The sequence below is a fragment of the Hylobates moloch genome, unplaced genomic scaffold, assembly GCF_009828535.3.
Source record: "Hylobates moloch isolate HMO894 unplaced genomic scaffold, HMol_V3 SCAFFOLD_13, whole genome shotgun sequence".
Taxonomy (NCBI): Eukaryota; Metazoa; Chordata; class Mammalia; order Primates; family Hylobatidae; genus Hylobates; species Hylobates moloch.
Genome location: NW_026652288.1, coordinates 68,607,659 through 68,626,647, shown reverse-complemented (window position 1 = coordinate 68,626,647; position 18,989 = coordinate 68,607,659).

Sequence of the window (18,989 nt, the reverse complement as noted above, 5' to 3'; positions counted from 1 at the left end):
AAGGATTATAAATCATGCTGCTATAAAGACACATGCACACGTATGTTTATTGCAGCACTATTCACAATAGCAAAGACTTGGAACCAACCCAAATGTCCAACAACGATAGACTGGATTAAGAAAATGTGGCACATATACACCATGGAATACTATGCAGACATAAAAAATGATGAGTTCATATCCTTTGTAGGGACATACATGAAACTGGAAAACATCATTCTCAGCAAACTATCTCAAGAACAAAAAACCAAACACTGCATGTTCTCACTCATAGGTGGGAATTGAACACTGAGAACACATGGACACAGGAAGGGGAACATCACACTCCAGGGACTGTTATGGGGTGGGGGGAGCGGGGAGGGACAGCATTAGGAGATATACCTAATGCTAAATGACGAGTTAATGGGTGCAGCACACCAACATCGCACATGTATACATATGTAACGAACTTGCACATTGTGCACATGTACCCTAAAACTTAAAGTATAATAATAAGAAAATTTTAAAAATTATCATAGTAAGAGATTTAATTCAGAAAAACTCAAGAGAATAAACATTTATATAAAGGGTCATACTCTGGAGAAGTCCAGTGCCTTAAAAAATGAAATTTTTATATTCAACATTACTGCAAATCATTCTAGAAAATGTACTGTAACAGCCTCAGGACCTTGTGAATATTAAAAGTGAAAGCAATTTATCTGTCATTCATACAAACCATTCTAATCCAGTTGTTTCCCCAAGTGATTTCCTGGAAACATTAATTCCACAGAATTTCTACAGATGTAGGCATTAAATGTGGGAGACTTTAAAATAGCAGTTCAGAGAAGTTGAGTTCAAATCATACCCCCACCACTTATATGATCTTGAGTAAATTTCTTAATTGCCTTATGCTTCAGTTTTCTAATCTGTGAAATAGGAATAAAAATGGTATTTACATCACAGGATTAATGTATGAATACATTAATACATAGTAGTATTGAATAATGAATAGTAAGCACATAGTAAGCATTCAATAATGGTATTGAATTATTAGTATTGTTATTGTTATTAGTATGAGTATTACCTTCACGTTAAAAAAATTTAATGGTCAAATATGTTTGGGATATGTTGGGTTAATAAAATGAAACATGTCTCTTCTGAAAAAATAAATAAACATAGTTTGAAACCATGTCACAGTCAATAATTATATTTCATAATTTGTTAAATATTTGCATCATACCTTAAACACAGTGACCTATTGGACAGACTAAAAGTAGTGAACCCTATCCAATTTGTTGAAAACCTACAGTTCTTCATAGTCTAAATACTCCAATAAATTTAAAGGCATACACATATTTTTTAACCATATGATAGCTAATTTGCACACTTCACATGTTTTGTTATTCTCAGCGAAGGCTGATCTGGTCATAAATATTTTATGAAATCTTCATGTGCTGTAGCAGAGTTTAATTTTCATACATATTAGGATTCAGCTGGAACAAAGCATTGTGATATTTGGGCTTTATATTTACAAAGGCTCTATGATGACTTATCTACATTAAAATAGGTTTTAATATTTCTTGAGACTGCAGATGCAATCTATAGGGTAATGAAGAATCTGCGTTAGCAAAAAAGACAATATGTCATTCCTTTCACCTCTTTTAATCCATCCTGTTTTCCTAAATTTCATGTGCGGAGAACACTCACATATTCTTCCAGAGAGTTCCTTTGTAAACTCCACTATTTTACTTCTTAATGTTTATTTTAGCGAAGCATTTCATGGTCACTAAAAACTGCAATTAAAGAACCACAAACAAATCTTTGGTATGACCATGGGAAGAAAAAATGTATTTCACATTTGATTATAAAGCCCTACGTCTGTTTTTTCGGGGGGACTGATTTAGAATAGACATACTGTTGTTCCTCTTTTGACACAGAATAGGGTTTCAAGAAGTGATAAAAGGCACAAAAGCAAGAATTGGTCTGATGAGAGCATGTGGACAGAATTCCCTAGATACACAAGTAATGTTTATAAAGCTATCACCCCTAAATCCAATCCAGGAGCAGTGTCTCGCATACAGACTCTAGACCCAAAAAGGAATACATACAATCTTCAGTCATGCCCTTCTTTACTTTTAAGGAGCTGCAACTACTTAGACTACAGCAAATGTTCTTAATGTATGGCACCACAAACTCTCAGGTGTCTCCTTCTCATCTAGGAAGAATTTTCTCTCATCTCACCTGTTCTTATACCTTGGTCCTCCTTCTCCACTGCTACTCCAAAGTGCACAGTTTCTCGTAATACACTCAGGACACTTCCTGACTTCCCGGTGCTTGGAATTCGGGAGAAAAATTATTTATTCTGAATCCCTCTCTACTTTTTGCATCCATTCATGAAATTTTGTCCTTTTTTTCTCAGGATGAAAGAGAGAAAAAAAAACTAATCAGGCAAAAGGGGAAGCAGAAGTCCGTGAACCCCACGGGTTAACCATTTTATCCAATTTAACGTGGAAAAAATGTGTTTCCTAAGAGAAATATGTAACAGTAAATTATGAACTTTGAATTGTCTCTTTGAGAACTTTGAATTCTCTTGAGAAGGTGGTAGTAAAAATCAAACTCCTAATTGTAAAGTTAGATATGCATAGAAGTCTTTTTTAAATAATAGAATAATAGAGTCTTATATGACATTGTAGTCAAAAATTTTTGTGATGGGAAAAAATAGGAAACACATAAGTTTAAGTCAATGACAAAGCTTAAGATGTAATTCAATGATTTGAAAGACGTTTTATTCATACCTACCAGCAAATGAACAATATCTTGTTACAGAATGAGATCATGCTTTAAATATTATTTTGTAGTCTTGTTTTATAATTAAAAACATATTTCCATGTCAATAATGATAAATTTTTATCATTATAGATGCTGCAAAATATTCTATTGTGTGAATAAACCATATTAAAAATTCCTCTATTTCTGTATTATAGGCTCTTTCCAGATTTTCACTATTACAAACACAGTGATAACATAATAAATAAGTTATATAATCCTGAACATTTATCTTTTTATTTTATTGAAAAATTGATGATTCAAAGATCATGAGTATTTCTAAGCTTTTGTATATACATTTACAAATTGCCCTTCATGGAAGTTAGTAACAATTTATGCTCTCAACAGTAGTGTATAAAGGTCCTATTTTCATACTTGACATACTTCTGTGACATAAATTAATGTGTAAATACATGATTATCCATTATTTTTATCTAAAATGAGACTGAAGCATCACCATTCTTCTAACCTCCTATTCAAGCTGACATCCAGGAAATATAAATTGCTTGGGTTTGCTCAAATATGGATGGATTGTCTTAAATATATGCCACTCAAATTACTTCTCAAGATGTACACAATTCACAACGCTCCATTGTTTGCAGCGTCTATTTGAATCTTCTTGTCAATACTCAGACAGTATTCAAAGAATATGCTGTTCTGAACTTACCCTTCCAAGATGCCTTAGAAGTGTCTGCTCTCAGCAGCAGCAAACCTTCCTCCTTTAATCTGCAGATTTCCTAAGCTGGTTTTGGCACGAAATGTATCCTCATGTGGCATAGATGCCAGAATATTGTCATGGGAATTTTTGAAAACAAAAATAAAGGATTATAAAGGCCTAGAATAGTTTGCTAATACATATTTCATCTAGGAGCTGAGCATTAAAACATCATTCTTTGGCTCCCATTAGACAAGGGGAAAGTTGACAGTCTGATCATAATTATGCCTGCATTTTCTTACTTTTAACACCCCTTATCTCAGAATTTTCTACAGATCATTTTACCAGCAAACGAGAATATCCCCAAGCATGTTTCTTTTTGTAAGGTTTTCTTTCTTTAAGTTTCATCTCTTCAACTCTGGGATTTCCCCAGTTTGGATTTGCTGGTGAATTTCTGCCTTCTCTGTCTCACTTGAGACCTTTCCCCAACACTGGAAAACTAAAATAGAAACTGAAAATGAACTTTGCAAGAACGTCAGTACACAACGATAAAGAAACTAGGAGAAGAGGGCAAGTTCAAAAATTAATAAAGATAAAATTCCCCATAATCTGCTAATGCTAATTCTTTGCATTTTTTCCCAATAAAATAAGACAAATTACTAAAATAAGACCACACAGAACCAACACAATATTATGACCTTTTATAAATTGAGAAGTGAAATGTTAACAGCACAGAGTATTCTGGTCACAAGCAGAAAAGATTAGGGAACTAGAGCTGTCCTTTTTGTATTTGTTATTCTTCCTGCCGTATGAGGAAACATGGAGGCAAAGCAAGGTGGAAAAAGACAACCCTTAAGCCACAGAGTCTGGAATCTTTCTCTTAAAAGTCAAGATAACTTACAGCTAATTGTAGCTGTCTTAAAACCTTTCCACAGAGGACCCACCCAGATCTCTAGGCAATTACAGCCTCGTGGTGGAGATGGAGAAGCTAAAACACTATTAAAATCACAGTCAGTCAGAGGCAGAATTGGTCACAGAACTCCGCTTTTATTTTCTCCATCCCAGATCTCTGATAATTTTGGAGTCTGGAGTTTCTCTTCCTTGCAGAGAAAACTAAGAAAGGAAAGAGGACCTGTAGGAATATTTGCACCCCCACCTAGAGTTTTTAACTTAAATGAAGCCACAATCTCAGTGTGTGATTCAATATATTTTCTTAATTGTAAATACCTTTTCTAATTTTCTCCTTCTGTTGCTTATGCTAATCCTTATGTTTTTCTCCACTAAAACTTTTTTTTTTTTTAAGAGAATTCAAGGATACACATTAGGTATGGAAATAAACACATGTGAGTTGAGATTTCTTAGAAAATATATAATTTAAAAAATGTATTAAAGTCATTATTCATACTCCCCTCTCTCTCTCCTCTCTCTTTTCTCTCTCTCTCTCTCTCTCTCCGTGTCTCTCTCTGCTCTCTCTCTCCTCTCTGTCTCCCTTTCCTTGGTCTGTCGTGTGTGTGTGTGTGTGTTTGTGTGTGTGTGTGTGTGTTTCTCTCCACTCTCCATCTGTGTCTCTCCTCTCTATCCCTGCCTCTCTCTCCCTGTCTCTCTCTCTCCTCTCTCTCCTCTGTGTGTGTCTCTTTCTCTGCTTTCTCTCTCCTCTGTCTCTCTTCTCTCTCTCTCTGTCTCCCTCTCTTTGGGTTCCTCTCTCTCTCTGTGTGTCTTTCTCTTCTCTGTCTGTCTCTGTCCTCTCTCTCCCTGTCTCTCTTTCTCCCTGTTTCTCTCTTCCCTGTCTCTCTCTCTCCTCTCTCTCTTCTCTGTCTCCCTCTCTCTTCTCTCCCTGTTTCTCTCTCCTTTCCCTCCCCTCCCCTCCCCTCTCCTTCTCTCTCTCCCTTTCTCTCGGTCTCTGTGTATGTGTCTTTCGCTCCTCTTTCCGTGTCTCTCTGTCTCCCTCTCTCTAGATCTCTCCCTCTCTCTCATCTCTCTCTCTCTCCTCTCTCTCTGTCTCTTTCCTCTCAGTCTCACTCCTCTCTCTCTCTAAAAACAAAATAATAAAGTCATTATTCACAGTCACCAAAGCCCTACAAAACCTACCCCCTGCTTATTTCTTCAAACTCACTTCCCTGTAATTTTTTTTTTTTTTTTTTTTTTTTGAGACGGAGTTTTCGCTCTGTCGCCCAGGCTGGAGTGCAGTGGCGCAATCTCGGCTCACTGCAAGCTCCGCCTCCCGGGTTCCCACCATTCTCCTGCCTCAGCCTCCCAAGTAGCTGGGACTACAGGCGCCTGCCACCACGTCTGGCTAATTTTTTGTATTTTTTTTAGTAGAGACCAGGTTTCACTGTGTTAGTCAGGATGATCTCGATCTCCTGACCTCGTGATCCACCGGCTCGGCCTCTCAAAGTGCTGGGATTACAGGCGTGAGCTATCGCGCCCGGCCACTTCCCTCTACTCTTATGCTCTATATAGGTCAACACTCCATCCTCACTTCTGGTTTAGGTTTTTAAAGATCCTATTCTGTCTGCCTAGAGCACTCAGTTCCCAGTTGTTCACATGGCTGTCTCCTTCTTGTCATTTATATTTGGGCTTAAATATTCTCTTAGAAAAATTTTATCTTTCCTCCTCTGGTCAAGTTATAATTTTCAAAAAGTTAAAATCATGACTATCATACTAATGGCTGAATGAATATTAGATTTATTTCACTCATCGATAAGGGAAACAGAAAGATAGTTTTCCGTTCTCCAAGGAAAAATTAAGAAACAGATGTTTATGTATCATTCTGGAAAGGTATACTGAAATAAATTTGCTATATTAGGGATAAAATTAGTTACATCCTATAAGACAATAAAGCCATAAAATTAGACACGATCTTTTCTGCCAGATAGAACCCACTGGTATTTCTACTGGACAATAATCCTCATGTTAACATGTAACTTTTCAGAGTTTGGACCCTAATCACTAGTAAATACTAAGACAAGCAATGATACATCGATACATCCCTAAAGAATTAAATAACTCTTAGTGGCTGATAGACAGTATACCAGTATGGTATTAAAGAGACATGCAGTAAAATTTGTATAATTTTTCTTAAGAAAAGGTAAAGAAGGCTCTTACATCCTGGACACTGTGCTTCATATCATCTTCTTTTCTTTGTTATTGCACCAATTACTATAAGAAATCATCTCATTCTTTTTTGTTTAATTTATTCTTTATTGCCTGCCTCTCCACTATGAGTTATCCAAGAGCAGAGTATTTGTCTTTCTTATCCTGTATCCTGAGCCCTCAAAACAATTCCTGGCATATGGTAGATGCTCAAGAAAGGTTTGTTGGATGATAGGGTGCCCAATAATGTTTTAGTAAGAGGGGAGAATGCATAAAAATTAGAAAGCAGTGGAAACTGAGTATTTGGTTGAGAAGAGAAAGCATGCATGAATGAAGAAAACATAGAAAAATAGATGGTAATATATAGTAGTGCTGAATGATAGACACACTAATTGTTTTAGAAGTAATAATATACATACTAAGTGTTTTAGAGAACTGTCAAGATGCTACCTTCCATAGGAAAATACTGTAACTTCTAAATGTTGAAATATGACTCCACCAGAATTATTTATGGCTAAATTTGATAATAAAAGAAGTTCTACAGTGATAGAACCTCTATTAAATGTTAGCAGTATAAGCTATGTTTCAATATATATGTTACAGAATTTATATTATGGTGTGTTTAAGAGGCAATTTAAGTGAAAATCTGAAGAGAAACTTGAAATTTACTTAAAGCGAAACATTTGTTGAGTTCACCCATTGTTTAAGGCAGACTGTGTATTATGATAGTTTATGACATCTAGTCTGTTTTTCATAAAACTCCCTTTGCCTAGCCTGATGAGTGGCAGGTAGATATTAGCCTGAAAAAAGCATTTATATACTTGAAAAAGGCATGGTAGTTTCCCTATGGTGGGGTGGGGGGAAGGATTTAGCATGCCCTTTTCCTTTCTCTTATTTTTATCTCAGTTGTTATTTTATTCTCTGCTTTTGGCTCTTACCACCCCAGAAATTAACTCACAGATATCTGAAAACAGACTGGGGAGAAAAGGGGAAACTTGATAGATGTATAATTCTTTAAGAAGTATTTCCAACCTTCCCTACAAAACAGAAGTAAACAAAAAGGGAGAAAATGTTAGATTGATAATTCTGTTTGAAGCTGAATGGATCAATAAAAAGTCAACAAATGTCATCCAATTCAAAGTTCTTAAGTTAAAATTTTGTGTGTGCATGTGTATAAAAATAAAGGGAAAGCTTAAGTTACTTACATTCCTGCTTAGTTTTATAATCCTTAAAAACTGAGTTAAACATTCTTAACTCATCTGGAATTGTGTGGTTGGCATTGGATTTGTAGAGAGAAGAATAACAAATACAATGGAAAACTGCTGCCACAACAGAAGAACATGCATTTCTTTCCATGTACTCATGACTTTTTTTCTAATTTGGAAGATAGTTAGTATTCAGCTTTTCTAGTAAATTTTTATTTCCAATAAAAAGAAGGCATAGAAATTCCGAAGCCCTCTAGTAATTATTTGTTTTATGGTGTTTACTCAGTGACATGACAATTTCATGAATAATAGGGTTTTTTGAGAAACTAAAAAGCTTTTTATAGGATCTTAACAATCTTCAGCAAATAAAAGCAAGTTGAAGATAAATTGCAGCATATGATTTTTATGTAAAATATGAAGACATGCAAAGTAAATATTATTTTTAAGGAATACTCACACACTTGGTAAAATTACTAAGAAAAACAAGAAAATGATATCAGAAAATTCAGAATAGCTGAGATCTGGGTAGAAAGGGCAGTATAATTATGGAAGGCAAATATGGAGCAACAAACATATTGAAAGTGTTCTGTTTCTTAAGCTAATTGGTGGGGGGATGAATTTTATGTATATTATGCTTTATATTATACACACTATATGATAAAATAATTCATAGTTTTTAAAGTGCCTTATATTTCTGTTTCTAGTGTTATCATAATAGATTTAAAATCCTAAAATTTCTCATCTATAAAGTTAGAAATGCCACGTAGTATAGATTTAAATCGATGAACTCGTGAGAGTGGCAGGAAGCAGCCAAATGCCTAGGCAGATAGGGGTGGGTCCCCAGTGAAACCCTACCTCCAAGCCCAGGGCCGTTTAAAGCCTGAAAGACAAGCTGCAAGTTAAATCCTTGACTGGATTGAGAACTTCTCTTCCCATTTGGCTTGCTTTCCTCTGATTGATCCCCACCCTTCACCTATTTTACATATACCTACCCTTTCCTAATTGGTTTTCTATACTGTCCTGCCCATCTTTGAGTGGTGTCTTTGCCTTAACCTTTTTTACATATTCCCCAACCAATCAGCATGTACTCCTCATTTTGAGTCCATAAGAGGCCCTGACCCAGCCATCCAGGAGAAATTTCCCACCTTCAGGTAGGGGAACCACCCTCGACCCCCGCATCCCCTCTTTGCTGAGAGCTTTCCTTTCACTTAATAAATTCTGTTCCACTCACTCTCTGGTGTCTGCGTGCCTAATTCTTCCTGGTTGTGAGACAAGAACTTGGACCTAGCTGAGCTAAGGAGCAGAAAGACTGCAACACTAGTAGTTTTTAAACTTCAGGGTATCCCCTATTGTCAAGAGCAAAAAAAAAAAAGCAGAAAACCTCAGAAGGTATGAGAATGAGAAAATAGTATGTAGCATAGCATGAGGGCATGTATGAGATTCATGCAGATGGCATGAAGCCTCAGGCACCTGTGCAGGGCAAGATAAAAGATCTGAATCACCCCAAATAAAACTAGGACTTTGCTGGCTCTATGCATATAAAACAGGACGGCCTACAAGAAAATCCTTTTAGCAATGGTAGATTAAAAAGAAAACTGTCAATCTCTATGTTTTAGCCAGCAGAAAATACCCCTGGAATTTAGCAAGGACAAACTAGCCTATTCAAGCCTGAATTCACACATGTGTTGTCCCAAAATTCCCCAAGAAGAAACCTTATTAAGGAGTGGATGATGATGGACTGTCACCAGCACCATAGCAGCAGTAAATGTTGATTCCCTCTCAAACCAGTCATCACAAAATTCCTATTTAGAAGTTTAAAACTTAAGATTACATAATTACTAACACACATGCTCACACACAAACAGAGAGAGAGAGAGAGAAATAAGAGTCAGCAATCACAGCAAACAACAAAAACAGACAAAGACTTCAGATCCTGGAGTCATTAGATTCAGACAGACCTAAACCAACATACATCATAGTGAAATTACTAAACACTGGGACAAAAAGACAATCACAAAAGCTTCCAGAGAAAGGAAAAAAATAGCCACAAAGTACAAAAAAAAAATCATAATAACTTCAGGCTTCTCAGTAGCAGCATGAATGCTAAGAAATTTTAAGGAAGGTTTTCAAAATTCAAAAGGAAAATTCTACAGACTTCTACACAACCAAACCAACCCAGCCAGTAGGAAAACATGCTTAGACATGCACATCTCAAAAAATGTACCTCCTATGCTCACTTTTCTTGACAACTCTTGGAAAATGTACTCCACTGAAAAGAAGAAATAAGCCAAGAAAGAAGAAGTCCTGGTATAAAGTTGAAATGATCCTACGGAGGAGCCTGAGAAGGGGAAGCCCAGGGATGGTGCAGAGAAAGATTCCCAGATGGTAACTGTACACCTGATAAAAAGAGCACCTGGTGTGGTTTTGAGTAGGTTTGATGGCTCTGGGAGGGACTTCTGTGAAAGATGAAACCAGAAGAATGCCAGACACATCTGACATCTTAAGAAGAGAGGTAGAAAACTGGCAAAGCATTTGGGACTGTATTGATTATAAGTACACAGCAAATGAAAAGAAAGCAAATGAAAACACAGCAAATGAAAAGAAAGAAGGCAAGGAAACAAAAAGTTGTACAGAAAAAGGAATCAATCATGTTTCCCCACTGGCCTCAATTGTGAATGGGGCTCCCGTAAGTCATAATGATGCAACTGCTATGATGGGATAGAAAATAATCCTTGGGGACTGAGAGATGACAGAGGAGTGACTGAATGTGCAGTCAAAAGATAATGCCTGAGGCTGAAAAATCAAAAAGTTATGAAAGAAGTATGTTATTTAGAGAAAACGCTATAATTACCAAATAAATCACTTCAAAGAGGTGAAAATGCATGCAAAGACTGAAGATGCAGAGGCGATGGAGAAGAGATGTACTGCTGTTTTTCTTAACAAACTTCAGAGAGTTATAAGAATGCTTTCCAAAGAAGTAAAATGAGTACCACATTTGTAAGTGTAAATTTTCTATTACCCACATTTAAGGAAAAGTTTTTAGCTGGGCATGGTTGCAGGCGCCAGTGAAAATATTTTTTTTTTTTTTTGAGGAAGGAGAATCACTTTCACCCAGGCTGGAGTGCAATGGCAACATCTTGGCTCACTGCAACCTCCACCTCCCGGGTTCAAGTGATTCTCCTTCCTCAGCCTCCTGAGTAGCTGGGATTACAGGTGCCTGCAACCATGCCCAGCTAATTTTTGTACTTTTAGTGGAGACAGGGATTCACCATGGTGGCCAGGTTAGTCTCAAACTCCTGCCCTCGGGTGTTTGAGGGCATGAGCCACTTTGCCCCCCAAAGTGCTGGGATTACAGGCATGAGCCACTTTGCCCAGCTGTGAAATTAACTTTAATGCATCTTATTTAACCAAATATATCTTTTTTTTTTTTTTTTTTTGAGGAGTCTTGCACTGTTGCCCGGGCTGGAGTGCAATGGCACAATCTCGGCTCGCTGCAACCTCCGCCTCCCGGGTTCAAGTGATTCTCCTGCCTCAGCCTCCTGAGTAGCTGGGACTACAGGCACCCGCCATCACGTCCAGCTAATTTTTCGTATTTTTAGTAGAGACGGGGTTTCACTATGTTGGCCAGGCTGATTTCAAATTCCTGACCTCGTGATCCGCCCACCTCATTCTCCCAAAGTGCTGGGGTTACAGGCATGAGCCACCGCCCCCGGTCTATCCATGTATTTTATTTAATATAGTTTATTTAACCAAATACACCGTCATTTTCAAAAATAATCATTATTAAAGAGATATTTCATATTTTTTTCATTCTAAGTCTGAAATCCAGGGTGTATTTTATACTTGCAGCACATCTCAATTAGGATTAGCCACATTTCAAGCACTCAGTAGCTACATAACTCTAAGGCTACCTTATTCAACAGGACAACTCTAAACTATGTGCATGTATAACTGTGATAACTTTTTTTTAAAAATTGTAAAGAAGTCGGGAGGCTGAGGCAGGAGAATGGCAGGAACCTGGGAGGCGGAGCTTGCAGTGAGCCGAGATCGCGCCCCTGCACTCCAGCCTGGGCGACAGAGCGAGACTCCGTCTCAAAAAAAACAAAAAAAAAATTGTAAAGGAGCACTGGTGTTGATAGATTGTCCACTTATTCCATGAATACAGAAATGCACTAATATCATTCAAACAGAGGATATTATATAACTGAAAAGACCCGGAAAAAGGAACTTCCCGGAGCAAACTCTATGAAAAGTGAAATTGTAGATTATTTGTATATTATCTGAACACGGATCTCATCTCCTGTATGGACTACTCTTTATATGTCTCATTTATTTTTACAATCTATTCCTTTTCCCTTGTAAATGACAAAACTAATGCCAGACAAGTGGCTTGCCCAAATGTATTAAGTTATTTATAATAAATAACTAAGCTGGCATCAAATCCAGGCTGTCTGACACCACCGACCACAAGTTTCACCACAGTGCTCTGCATGGGACTATATCTGAATGTGTGGGCATAGTTCCTTGAAGATAATAAATGTCTACGTAAGTATAGTACTCACTGATCTGAATGTAATGTTCACCCATATAACAGTAAAAAGACTCTCAACATATTTCTACTTCTTAACGACTAAGTAACTCAAAATAAATATTTATTTGAGTAAAGTAACTTAGTTTTAGAAGATATGGCCATTTGAAATAAGGTTGAAATGGAAGGATTATATGTCTCAACAAACTATCAGTGTTACTCAGGGGTTATGCAGTTAGAAGGAACTTTTATAACTAATGAATTTAGTCCAAGAAGTAATTCAACTACATTGGTTATCTATTGCTGTGTAGCAAAATACCCCCCAAAACATGGTGGGGGAAAACCACCAACATTTATTATCCCATAATTTATTGTGGGTCAGGAGACCACATATAGCTCAGCTTGGTGCCTGCGACTCAGTGTCTCCCATGAGGCCACAATATCATGCATCAAGGTGTTGGCCAGGTCTGCAGCCATCTCAGGGCTCGCCTGGGGAAGCCTCCATTTCTAAGCCCAATCATGTGGCTGTTGGCCAGAGACATCAGCTCTTTTCTGCATGGGCGTCTTCACAGGACTCATGACGTGCCAGCTTGCTTCCTCCAGAATGAGGGCTTGGGGGATAAGGATGGGCAAACAAGATAGAAATCACAATCTTTTCTGTAACCTAATATCAGAAGAGACATTCCATCACATTTGCTGTACTCTGTGCACTAGAAGCAAGTCATTAGATCCAGCCCATACTTAAAGAGAGATTACAAAAGGGCATGAACACCTGGAGGTGGGGATCATTAGAGCCATTCTAGAGACGCCAACCTCAATGCCAAACAATTTTACAACACTTTACGCCTGGAAAATGCAGTTAGTTATTCCACCATTCATTCATTCAGCAGTATTTATCTTGCACCTACTTTGTGCCAGGCCCTCCCTGAAGATCTTGGGAGCAAAGCAGATATTCTCATGGTCTTTATAAAACCTCCAGTCTATTGTCCTTAAAATTAAACACCAAAATGATTTTTATCACAAAGGATAAAGTGTTTTAAACAGCAAGAAAACTTACTTTAGGAACTTTCTGTCTTACTGCTTTTTCTAAACTGTTGCTCTTGTAAATCAAATACTGATGATTTTTCAGTAAAGATGAAAAATTACCCTGATCTTCCCACATCATAATTCTGTGATAACCCATTGTTTGGATCTATAGACTTTCTAGCTCAGTGACAGCCCAGGTGATTTGCTTTAATTTCTGTACTGACAATACAGTGTAAGGCCTACAGATCAGAAGTTTGAGCTCACCCAGCTGTGGAAAGAGAAGCTGCTAATGAATTTAGCTCTTTGTTCCTCTCAAGCCAAAAAGTGACAGAAAAAATTTATAAGGTTGGTAAGGCCCCATTCAGATTCCATAACCAATGCTTTGTCCTCTAATGAAAACTTGAGAAATTTTTACCAAGAATTAAAACTAGGATGATTTCAAAATAAAAAAACAAATGATCAGTGATTGAAGGATCCTGGAATTTTTATTTCTAGAATTCTTTAAGTTATTTCTGTTTATCCTTATCAGGCTCTCTCCTCAGTGAATATTTCATACAGTGCTGGGTGCTCACACTCCAGCCCATTTCTCAAGAGAGTGTACTTAAAGGGTTTTATTTTTTCTTAGAGATCATAACATCTTCATATTTTTAAGTCACCAATTTGAGTAGATACACAATAGCTTCATACACACATACACACACACACACCACACCTTGCTCACCCAATACAGATTGCATTTTCTACATAAGTGCATTTAAATAATCTGAGTATTTCAAGGTGGCAGAAAAGAAAGGCTCAAATGCATCAAAACAAATTAAAACAGATAATTAAGCTCATTGAATAACACCAATGAATATATGTGAAGCAAGTTTATGTTGCAAATCACTTAGCCCAATTGCAGATACAACATTGATATACCTAACAGAAAGAAGTATATTATATATGTGATATAAATGTTTTATAAGAGCAAACTGACAAGACCTCCGTGCATTTAGGCCTTTTAAAATTCGCTTGACTCAAGAATCTGCCTGTCCCAGATTCCAGCAGTAGCTTCGATTTTGAATGGCTTAATAATCCCCTATTGTGTTACAGCTCTGAAAGTTGCCACCAAAATAGTATACCTATCATAGCTCAGCTACTCACTTTTACAGATTCTAACCTGTGGACAACAATCTCTGCTACTTGAACAATTTTAAATGTTTGTCTCACTTTAATAGCAAGTGTACCTTAAGGACATACACTCTTTTACTCAAATAAGTGAGACATTGACAGTCTCATTCTGGAGTTGTGTTAATAGACCCAAAATATAAGAATTCCCATCCACTCTCATTTGTTAACAATAAACATGATAAGTAAAATAACTTGTTTCTTAAAATGAATCGTCAGATAACTCTTTAATAAAAGCATTTGTAGGAAATGTTAATTCCAGAACAAAAACTTTCGAACCACAGAATATGAAACAGCAAAATAATGCAGAACTCTATGACCTCAAAAGATGGAGAACCCTTGAAGTTTATCTGGTAACTAGGTGGGGATGGTTTATTGGCAAATATTTGTATACAGAACTAGAATTAAAGCCAGAATGATTTCAGTAATTACAAAATAAATGAATATATGATCAATGATTGAAGAAGCCTGCAAATTTTGTTTCTAGGATTCTATCTCCTATAGAAATTCATATGCTGTACAAAGATATATGTGCAAGGATATTTACTGCTATTTTCATTGAAAAATAAAAAAGTATATAAAACGGTGAAAAACTTGAAAAAACTCTAAACTTCTCTTAGTATGGGAATGATTACAATGTGTGGTAAATTCTTGCTATAGAATGCTTTGCAACTCTTACAAAATATGAAGTAGAGTGATATGTACTGACCAAGAAGAATATATTAAGTATAGAAAAAAATGTTGCAGAATAATATTTATAAACGTATCCTTTTAAGAATAAAAAATTGAGCTTACGCTTGTAATCCCAGCACTTTGGGAGGCCGAAGCGGGCGGATCATGAGGTCAGGAGATCGAGACCACGGTGAAACCCCGTCTCTACTAAAAATACAAAAAAAAATTAGCGGGGCGTGGTGGCGGACACCTGTAGTCCCAGCTACTCGGAGAGGCTGAGGCAGGAGAATGGCGTGAACCTGGGAGGCGGAGCTTGCAGTGAGATTGCGCCACTGCACTCCAGCCTGGGAGACAGAGCGAGACTCCGTCTCAAAAAAAAAAAAAAGAATAAAAAATTGAGCCAGGCGCGGTGGCTCATGCCTGTAATCCCAGCACTTTGGGAGGCCAAGGCAGGCGGATCATAAGGTCAGGAGTTCAAGACTAGCCTGACCAACATGGTGAAACCCTGTCTCTACTAAAATATAAAAATTAGCTGGGTGTGGTCGTGTCACATTTTAAGTCCAGCATCAATTTTTCTGTGTTTGGCTATGTGCTTTTTAGGACCAGCTGTTTAAAATCTGCACAGTGGCTCACGCTTGTAATCCCAGCACTTTGGGAGGCCGAGGCGGGCGGATCACGAGGTCAGAAGATCGAGACCACGGTGAAACCCCGTCTCTACTAAAAATACAAAAAATTAGCCGGGCGTGGTGGCGGGCGCCTGTAGTCCCAGCTACTCGGAGAGGCTGAGGCAGGAGAATGGCGTGAACCCGGGAGGCGGAGCTTGCAGTGAGCCGAGATCGCGCCACTGCACTCCAGCCTGGGCGACAGAGCGAGACTCCATCTCAAAAAAAAAAAAAAAAAAAATCTAATTATTTTACAAAGGCTATGAATAGGCATCCTTGGACAGCAGTTAATTAAAATTTTATACACACTTTTAAAAAGGCTGTTTTGAAAATAAGCCTGAAGAAAATTGATTGGACTTTTAAAATAATCACAAATAGTGTTCTATGTTAAAAGAAGTGAACTTTATTTTTAATTGACTTAGGCTCAAACTCCGGAAAAAAAATGCTCAACATATACAACTCCCATACAAAAGGCACCATGGCCCTGAGGGTATCAGGGAGAAGATGGCAGTTTTGGTAAAGCATGTTTGTATTTGGCAGTACAAATTTGAAGAAAGAAAATTCTTAGAAGCTAAAGATTTAGTCTGTCACAGTAAAACATTTTGGTTTTAACTTTTTGGGGCTAGGTAAAGCACAATACATTTATCAAATTATCTTTTATCACCTTGCTTGGTTTACATATGGATCAGCTTCTAGAATTCTCATTTTGTCTATTCCAAATTCAGTATTCTCATGAACACACACGGAAAATGGTTGTAAACAAATGGGGACATGTACAATCAACAATAACAATAATAAAATAGAGTCCAAATGCCTTATCTCACTGGATAAGCAGCCCTGCTTTTGCATATTATGTGGTCCAGAATATACACAAGACCAACCAGCGACTTGCTGAGTTTCTCTCATGTATAAATCCCAAAGGCTCAGCATGAGCAACAGGGCGCCATCAGCTCGGTTTACAAGGGGAGCCTACCAGTTCTTTTGCCTCCAGCTACTGTCTAATACCAGCTGTTTGTTCTTTCTGGTCCTCCCCCTTCTCTCCCTCCTCGAGGTCTCATTTTAAAAACCTACCCCATAGATACCCAATTCAATCCTTCTGAGTTGCCTTGGCAACTCTCAAAGATAGGATAGCTCACAGCTTCCCAGTCTAATTCCATCACATCCCTCAATTAGTTAAGTTAAACCTTTTATGAACAAATATTCCTTAGAAGTATAATCAGGAATTGGCTCACCCTAAATTATGTTTAGAGATCCCCACAGGTGATTTTTTATGTGTATCCCCAGGGCTCTCTTCTGCCAAAATCCCTTTCTCTAATGCCGGAAAGCAGGACTAGATTATTATTCAACCCATCTTCATGTTTCTCTCCACTATCTGTGAACTTTATCTTGAAGATTTACTTTTGTACAGTGTCTTCTGCCTGGCCTGGAACATTGGTATCCTCTAAAGCTTGGCAGGGTTACTTAGTTGGCAATAATCACCGTGTTTTCAAATTTTCCACTTCAGGTCCTCAAAACGTTCATGTTATAAGCAAAACAATGCACGGCATATGATGTTTGCAAAGCACACAGAGATAAGTCATGCTTTGTTTATATTTTAGGAGGAGAAAATCACCTGTGGCCCACATTTTCAGCCAAGTATTGCTACCATAGGACGGACGGCACTGCCTGCCAAACAAGGTCAACCTAAATTCTTCATCAAGCCTGCTCAGGAGAGCTTCCCAGATGGATTGCCTGGCTCTTCAGATCTGAAGAAAGTTATCCTCACTTTGAAAAAAATTAAATAAAGCAAATTTTTGTCTTTAGAATTTTGACAGTTCTCTTTTGCAAATCTAGTTCTGGTTATTTAATACATATAACCTGATAAGGTACAGGAACAACTAAGGGGTCTTTTTACTGTAATTTGTTGCATTCAATGTATGAAGTAATTAAGCATTTTAACATCACACTGCAGATTGCTAAAGGTAAAGACACACAATTTTTAACTGGCTTAACTCCCTTATATAAGCAAATTACGTTCGATTTCTACTGAGTAATTTATGGTGAATTAAGCCAATAGTTTGTTATTATACATTTGCAATGGATATAAAAGTGAGGCAATAAACACAAAATTGTTATAAAGTAACAAATCGTATCTATAGTGTAATGAATGGGAATGTTTTCTTGAGTATTAATTAAATTTGGTATGGCTTTTCTTGAACTCATACACTATTAGAGCTGAGATCCCCTCTGCAAGTCTAGTAAGAGTTGAAATTCACATATCATGAAATAAATTTAAGGTCCCACACTGACCTACTCGATAGGCAGACAGGAAAATAGAGATCACTATTTGTGGCAATATTTCTTGTTTTTGGAAGCATGTCATAGTGAAAAACTAGTTTCTCTCTTTTTTTTATAATTCTCTCCCTTCAAAATATCTGTACACTACACATTTTGACCTAAGCAGAGGTGAGCTAATCAATGTTTACTGCCTGCAGTAAATTTAGAGAAAAGACTTTAGACCTTATTTTTTCAGTCCCTGAGGTGGTCATTCTGGAAAATCTTGCAATTCTGTTTTTCCACAATTTCTTAATCTTTAAAGAATTGAACACTTCACAATTCAGTTGCACTCATAAAGACAACTTGAAAGCAACTAAAATACAATTAATTTGACAAAAAGTATGATCATACAGGATCTGCTCACTTGTTTTTAAATATATAAGCCCTGAACAGTTAGATAATTTTGTTTTATTGTGTCCAGATCTGAGAGGTAGTCATATATCAAAAGTTCATGAAACTGAGAAAAAAGTTAAACATTGACATTGATCTGGAAAATTTCATAAAGTATAGTTCTGTCCGTCTGTTACCTCAAAACACTTCAATTTACTGGCTCAAACCATGGAAGGGGCATTCAAAGCATACCATGAGAAAACCTTGCTTAAAATTGCTTATACAGTAAGGAATCCTCATATAATACCTTAGAGATCATTTCAACAAATATAACAGCCCTCAGTGTCTTGAAGCTGTTCAGTATTACTGAAAAAAAATTGGTTGTATTTTTAGGTAAATATAATTATTCCTCATTTCTCTTATTATGTAATAGTAATTATAAGAACAGATTCCTGTGGAGATTTTTTAAAAGTTTATTGTTTCTTTATAAGCCTGTTATAGAAAAATGTTTTGTTATAATCTAAAGTCTA